The sequence below is a fragment of the Coturnix japonica genome, chromosome 15 (genome assembly GCF_001577835.2).
Source record: "Coturnix japonica isolate 7356 chromosome 15, Coturnix japonica 2.1, whole genome shotgun sequence".
Taxonomy (NCBI): domain Eukaryota; kingdom Metazoa; phylum Chordata; class Aves; order Galliformes; family Phasianidae; genus Coturnix; species Coturnix japonica.
In genome coordinates, this window is record NC_029530.1 from 9638126 (window position 1) to 9645974 (window position 7849).

At 62.0% G+C, this 7849-nt stretch overlaps 1 pseudogene; it reads right to left on the minus strand.

Moving 5' to 3' along the window:
- Positions 1–2143: 2143 nt before the first annotated feature.
- Positions 2144–5434, minus strand: LOC107321108 (annotated as a pseudogene).
- Between the last annotated feature and the right edge of the window lie 2415 nt (positions 5435–7849).

A 7849-nucleotide genomic window follows, 5' to 3' on the forward strand; every position in this document is an offset into this window, starting at 1 on the left:
CTACAGAGGGATCTGGACAGGCTGGAGAGCTGGGCTGAAGCCAATGGGATGAGGTTCAACAAGACCAAATGCCGAGTGCTGCACTTTGGCCACAACAACCCCAGGCGGTGCTATAGGCTTGGGATGGAGTGGGTGGAGGATTGTTCGGAGGAAATGGAACTGGGGGTATTGATTGATGCTGGGCTGAACATGAGCCGACAGCGTGCACAGATACATGAGGAGAGGCTGAAGGAGCTGGGAATGTTCAGCCTGGAGAAGAGGAGGTCCAGGGGAGACCTCATTGCTCTCTATAACTACCGGAAGGGAGGATGCAGTGAGCTGAGGGTTGGCCTCTTCTGTTGTGTAACTGGTGATAGGACTGGAAGGAATGGCTTCAAGCTGCGCCTGGGGAGGTTCAAGCTGGACATCAGGAAACACTACTGCTCTGAAGGAGTGGTCAGGCAGTGAAATGGGCTGCCCAGGGAGGTGGTGGAGTCACCAAACCTGGAGGTGTTCAAGGGACATTTGAATGTCGTATTCAGAGGTTTTGGACAGCTGGGGAGGTGCCTGAAGACTGGAGGACGGCCAGAGTCAGTTCTGTCTTCAAAAAGGGCAAGAAGGAAGACCCGGGTAATTATAGGCAAGTCAGCCTCACCTCTGTCCCAGGGAAGGTGATGGAACAGCTTGTTCTAGATGCCATCTCCAGACAACTGGGTGATATGGAGGCTATCAGGAGTACTCAGCATGGGTTCACCAAGGGGAGGTCGTGCTCAACCAACCTGGTGGCCTTTTATGAAGATGTCACTAGCTGGGTGGACAGGGGAAGGGCGGTAGATGTAGTCTACCTTGATTTCAGTAAGGCTTTTGATACTGTCCCCCATGACATCCTTATAAGATACACTATGAACAAAGCTGAGGAAGTGTGGCGATAGATGAGTGGACAGTGAAGTGGGTTGAGAATTGGCTGACTGGCCAGAGTGCCAGAGGGTTGGTTCGTTGGCGGTGCGAGTGTCTGGCTGGAGGCCTGTATACTAGCGGCCGTCCCCCAGGGTCTGTGCTGGGTTCCGGTCTTGGTTCAACATGTCAAGCTGACCGTTGATAAGAGGGAGTAGTGACGCACCCTCAGCAAGTTTGTGATGGACACGCGAAGTTGGGAGGGATTGGCTGACACGCCTAAAGGCTGTGCTGCCATTCAGCGAGACCTGGACAGGCTGGAGAGCTGGGCAGAGAACAGGGATGAGGTTTAACAAAAGCAAGTGTAGTCTTGCAACCTAGGGAGCAGTAATTGCAGCACCAGTACAGCTGGGTGGAATGAGCTGCTGGAGAGGAGCTCTGCTGAGAGGGCGCTGGCGTCCTGGGCTGATGACCGAGACTGACCATGCAGCCGAGTGTGCCTTGTAGCCAAAAAGGCAATGGCTCCTGGGGGTGTATTAAAAGAGCGTGTCAGCAGTCGAAGGAGGTTGATTCTCCCCCGTCTACTCGCCTGGTGAGAGCCGTTCATGTAGGGAGGGGCCACGGACGAGAGCCCGTTGTCCGTTCGAGTGCCTTCAGTCCTTGGTTCCCACGCTCGGTGCTTCCCGGTGCCGGTGCTGGGCCTTGTCCGGTTCCTTTGCCCCCTCCGGTGCCCGGCAAGCTCGGCAGGGCAGCGCAACGAACAAGCGCAGCTGGGACGCCCGCCCCCTTGGTGACGTCACCCCACCGAACCGCCCCCGTTTCTTATAGGCCCCGCACGCCCGCTCCAAGATGGCGGCGCGGAAGGCAAGCCGGGCGCCATCGTGACTCAAGCTATCCACGTGGGTGGCCGCCCCGCCGGCTAGTGGGGCGCAAGCATGGAGAGGGAACGTGCGGACCGTTGGGGGCTGAGAGGGAAGGAAGGCAGGAGGAAGGACGAGAAGGGGCCGGGGAGGCGGTCCGAGAGGGGCGGCGAGGGCAGGCACCCGGGGCCGGGATGGGAGCTGGAGCCCGAGCAGCCGTGGAACGTCCTCCTTTACTGCCGGCGACCGCAGCCGCCCGCCCGGTAGGGCCGCGTAAGGCACAGAGGGCCGACGGCCCCGGCACGCGGCCCCGGGTTCCTGAGCCGCGGGGCACCGGCCGCCCTTCTTCCGTCCTCGCGCGCGCCATCACGGGCTGTGGCCCCGGGACGCCTCCGCCGGCTTGGTCCCGAGCTGCTGGAGCTGCTGGAGCTGCTGGAGCTGCTGGGCCGAGGCGGCGTCGGCGTCGGGCCAGCAGCACCTCCACGCTGTAGCTCACCTTCTTGCGTGGATGTAGCTGTAGGGTTGTCAAGTGCGCAGCACGTCGCTGCGGGACCGGGCCGAGATCAGAGGGGCGGAATCGGAGGTCGGGGCTGGGGGCTGAGCCGCGGGCTGGGGAGCGAGGGGGACTCACAGAGGCCGGGCGTGGAGAGCGTGAGGGAGCCGTCCTCGGACCATGTGCGCGTTGTAGCGCTGGCTGGGGAACACCTCGGTCATGTCGCCCGCCCGCTGCCGCTCCCCGACCTTCGTCTTCAGGTACAACCCCGAAGCCACGTCGGCCCTTCCGACTTGAACTGCTGCACCTGCCGGACGCGGCCGGCTCAGCGCCGCCGGCCTCGGAGCCCCGGCCCCGGAGCGCCGCGGACCCCCCTCACCTGAGCACGCAGCCGGGGCGAGGATCTCGTTACTCCACCTGGTGGGACGAGCCCTGTTTGACCACCGCCGTGTGCTCGTAGGGCTGCGCAGACTGATCCCGCACGTCAGTACCGCTTCGGCACGTCCCTCCGTTAGTTGATCTGGGAAGGGCCGGCTTCGGGCACGGGGCACGGCCGGCCCGAGCCGGACGACGTTCCCTTCGCGAGGGAGAGCGCTCCTCACCTTGCGGGGCACTTGGGGTTCCCGTCGGGGTCGTCAGCGTGCCCCCGTACTCCGCCCGATCTGCGAGGGCTCGATGTACTGATGCTAGACTCCTTCACGTTGGCTGCGGGACACAGGGGCGCTCAGGGCGGGTGCAACCCACACAGGGACTCGGCCTGAGGGGGACCCCCGAGGTTGCTTGGCACATGGGAGGGTTACGCAGCCCCACTCACATCCAAGCACCATGACCTTCTGTGCGAGTGTCCTCGCTCAGGAAGTGCTTGACCAGGTTGTAGGCCACAGGAGAGAGCAGAGCTGGATGTCAGGGCAGCCATCCCAGCACCGTGCCCAGCTGTGTGCCCACACCTTGCTCACCCTTCACGATGAGCAGTCGCTTCAAGGACTCAGGGTAATTCTCCTCAAACATCGCCAGGAGCTGTGGGATGGGAAGAGATTTGCATCCACATCCTTCTGCCCCAAGCACCCTGTGGAGTAGCCCCATCTGCATGGGCTTTGGGCAGGTGGGGACCCTAAACAGAGGCCCCATGCATCTGCCCAAGCTCCACTGAGGCCCTGCTCTTTTATCTGGGTCACCCCGCAGCCCAGGGACACAAGGGATGAAGTTCTGACCTCAGTAGTCACTGTGATCCCTGCCAGCCTCACCTCTCCATATGCCTCCACTGCTGGCTTCCAGAGGTGCTTCAAGCCCAGGCCCTCGCAGTCATAGACCATCAGCACCGTCTCTACTTTCTTGCCCAGCTGGGACAGGGACAGAGGGGTCAGATGGGACAATGAGTTCATGGACCAAGAAGCATCAGCCACTGTCAAGGCCCTGCTGCCAGCTGTCCCTGGTCATTGCCACCCTTGTTGCACAGGGCAGCCCAGTGACACTCCCTTTGCACCCAACAGGCCCAGCCCTTCCCTGGAGCATCAGTGCAGGAGAAGGTGGCAAGTGCTGGGACAGGGACATGGGTGGCAGCAGGGACAGCAGATGGCAGGACAGGGGCAGGTGGGGACTTCTGGAGCTGGCAGGAATCAGGGCTGGTGACAGATGGGATAAGGAAGGGGTGGTCTTGTGGGTTTGGAGGGGACACAGATGTGTGGGACAGCCAGGCAGGCTCCCACCTTCTGACTCTGCTTCTCACATTCCAGCCGCAGCAGCTCACAGTCACGGAACTTGTTCTTGAGCAGGTCCTGCTTGGAGGCGGAGAAGAGCAGCCCCTTGGGGTCCAGCGGCCCAATGATGTCGTACCAGACGGGGCTGCCCTCCCGGTCGTATCCACACATGCCTCCAGCCATGTACTTCCTGATCACCTGCAGGAGCAGCACAAGCTGGGACACCCATCCCAGGCTGGGAGCACCCACTGCTGGCCGGGGACCCCCACCTCAGGTGCCTCCCAGGCCACGATGTTGTCGGCATCCATGCGTTTGCGGACGTCCACATGTGCTGCGAAGGTGAGGCAGAGCGATGCGGGTGAGGGGAGCGCTGCGGGGTCTTAAGGACCCCATCGGCCCGGCTCCGCTCGCGCCGGCGCTTCCCACGCCACAGGCGGACCCCGCCCCTCAACCTTGCGGATCCATGGCCTCTGACTTGGGCAGGTGAAGCCAGCGAGCTGCGAGAGCAGAGAGTGGCCGCTCAGCCCCGCGTGGGGCGCAGGCGGACGTCGCGCCGGCCGAACCGGCGCGCGCCTCTGCCCCGCCTCGCCGGCTTGTTAAAGTCGCAGGTGCCGGGCAGCAACCTCGGCGCGGTGCCCGCCGCCCCCACAGTGACGTGTCCCGGCCCCAACCGCGCCCCCCGAGCTTACCTCGGAGCCATTTTCAAGAGGAAGTAGTCCGTCCATGGACGGGCGACGAGGGGAGCACGTGTCCTTGAGAGCTCTCTCGGAACTGCGGGAGAGGCGGCAGCCGTCAGCGGGGCCTGGGGATGTGGCCACCCCCCTCCCCCTACCCCATCGGCGTAAAGCCTCAAGTTTGTCCCGGGGCAGCCGGCAGCACCCAGCACTCTCTGCTCCCTTCCTTGCCGCAGGAGGGTCCCCATGCCGGCTGCCAAGCACAGGGCATCCCCTGTCCATTCAGCCAGCAACCAGCCCGTGCCCCTCCAAAATGGAGCTGTCAGCGCTCTGCTCCCTGCACGCGGGCAGTAAACTACGTATCCCCGGGCACCCCCGAGGTCGGCAGGGCCGATGCTGCCCTGGGGCCAAAAAAGGGCGGTTGTAAATGCCCCCCCCATTGCACCGTACCAGTCCGTAAGAGGCTGACCGGATTATCCCCGCCTGAATTTAGGTTGTAATTAATAACCTCGGGATTAACTCCCTCACTCCAGAGGAAAACAACACGTGTTTGGGGCGGGGGGGAGGGGAAACGGGTTTCACAGCTCTTGCAATCACGGCTGCAACCACGCAGTGTCCCGCCCTAAATCCCGGCTGAGCACCGGCACAGCCGTACCCGACCGGGTGCATCGCCCGCGGCCGCAGTTTTCGCTGGGTCCTACCCGCGATAAGATATAAAAGCCACCGTTGTCCCCTCATTGATACGATGGCCCGCAGAGGCCAATAAGCCCAGCCCGGGCTTTTGCGGGTGAAACAGGCAAAAGCACCGGGTGGCCCCAGCAGTGACAGCCAATCCATTTCGGGTGTGCACTCCTCTCGCGCCTTCCAGCGTTCAGAGGGAATCGTTTCCCCTGTGCCGCGTTAAATTTCGGCTTGGATGAGCCGTGCGGCGCAGGGGAGTGCAGCGGCACGCACACATATTCTCTTGCGTTGTTGTTCTTATTATTCTCTTGCTCGTCGCGCGAGTGCGTAGTGCCCCCGCAGAACTTCTCTGCAGACGCTGGGAACGGAGGAAGGTCGGGCCAGCAGACGCCCCTTGTGATGCCCTCCGAATGACTGGGGAGATGAGGTCAGAGCGTGGTCATCGGCCCTAACCGCGGTGTCCCCCGCGATCCCAAGTTCGGTTCCCCTGCGCCGGCGCAGTTCCCGCCGCCTAGGTGATGTAGGATTTCTTCTTCCCGAACGGACCCCACCACGGCCGAGGCGGGCGCAGCCGAAGGGCCCCGCGCCGCCACGCCCGGTGCCGGTGGCCGGTTCTCACCTGCGACACAAGCGCCTCCGCCTCGCGCGGCGCAATCAGCTCCCGCGACGCGCCGCTCATGGTGGCGCGGCCCCGCGCCCCCGCGCCGCCCTCTTAAGGGCAGGCCGGGATGAGAGCTGGCGAGGCGGCTCCGCCCTGTGCCGCCTCCAGCCAGCCCGGTGCCGGCCACTTGGCTGTGCCGGCACGGGTGGACATCGCGGGCACGGCCCGGGAGGGCGGCTGGACCGGGTGGGAAACGGGGATGGGGAATGGAGATGGGGATGGACGACAGCGGTGGGCGACAGGAGGAGATGGGGCTGGAGATGGAGGCAAGGGACTGGGAATGAGGGTAGGAACTGGTGGGGACAGAGTGAGAGATGGAGATAGAAAATGGGGATTGGGGTCGGCGATGGGGCCAGGGGACAGTGGGAAGGTGGTACAGAGGATGGAGAAGGGGACAGGAAGATGGGTATGAGGCGGACAGGGGATGGGGACAGGAGTGGGAGATGTAGCAGGGGAGATGTGGAGGTTAAACAGGTGCAGACGGTAGGAGATTGGGCAGGGACAGAGATAGGGACATGGATGGGCAGTCGGACAATTGACAGATTATGGGGTTACGGGGACAGAGGTGGGAACAGGGTGAAAGATGGAGCAGGAAGAGTTGGGAACAGGAGTGGTGAGGTGGGGAAAAAGAGATGGGGATGGAGGACAGAAGTTGGACCAATAGAGAGGCACTGGGCAAGCGGACAGATGGAACCAGGGGACAGACGATGGGAAGCTTGGAAATATTGGGACAGGGTACAAAGGTGGCGTTACAAAAAGAAGCTGGAATACAGACAAAGCTCAGGCACATGGGAGGACTGAGATGAGGGACTGGGGTCAGAGCACCAGGGAGAGAAGACAGGAACAAGGGACAAGGCAGGGAAATGGGAGAGGCAGGTGACAGAAATGGGGACGGAGACAAGAGGTGGAGACAAGGCAACAGGATGGTGTTGGGACAATGCTGCGGAGATGGGGAGAGGATACAGAGAGCAGGGGTGGGAGGTGTGGAAGGCAACAGATAGGGACAGGAGCTGGGGACAGGGAATGGAAAAAGGGATAAGAGATTGGGGTCAGGGACAGGGTGGAGGCACCAGGGAGTGGGGTGCAGGGGTTGTGCTGGTATCAGTGCGGAGGAGTGATGCCTGTGTTCCCAGTAGGGCTGTGTGTGTCCCGAGGAAGCAGGGATGCCCTACAGGGCTTGAGGACCCTTGGGCTGGGGGCTGCTGTGATCCCCAAGGATGTGTCTCAACGTGCACCCGCTGCCTCTGGCACAGCCCCATGAGCTCGTCCCTGTGCTGGGTCCCAAGTGGTTGCGGAACACTGTGCCAGCATCATACACGTGTGAGCCTGGACACGTGTGTGCGGTGACGTGTTGATGGGGCACGGATGGAGCCCATTGTCCCTTCAGGCTTCAGCCTTGTCCCCACACTCAGTGCTCTACCAGTGCCAGTGCTGGGCCTTGTCCCTGTCATTTCCCAGCTCCCAGTGGTGGTTCCCAATCACAGCCCAGTCCCAGTGCCTGTCCCTGCACCCAGATCAATCCCCATCCCATGGCTGGTACCAGTGCCTCTCTCTGCGCTTATCTCCATCCAATTCCATACACAGTTTTCAACTACCCATTCACCACCTCATCCCCATCCCTTCCACCTTCTACTTTGTCCTCATCCCAAATCCTTTCCCTTTCACGTTCTCTTTCCCTTCCCAATCCCAATCCCCATCACTGCATCCCACCTTGTGGTTTGTAAGGATCAGAGCAGTTCTGTGCACAGTCAGCACTGAGCCCAGCCCTGTCTAACAGCTCGATTAAAAGCCTAGAAGAAGAGCAGAGTGTCCTCCACCTCCACCTCCATCTTTCTCTCGGTTCTCACCCCACTCTTCTTCCCCGACCCCAACACCAGGGGCTCATCCCCTATACCTCCCTTCAGACCTCC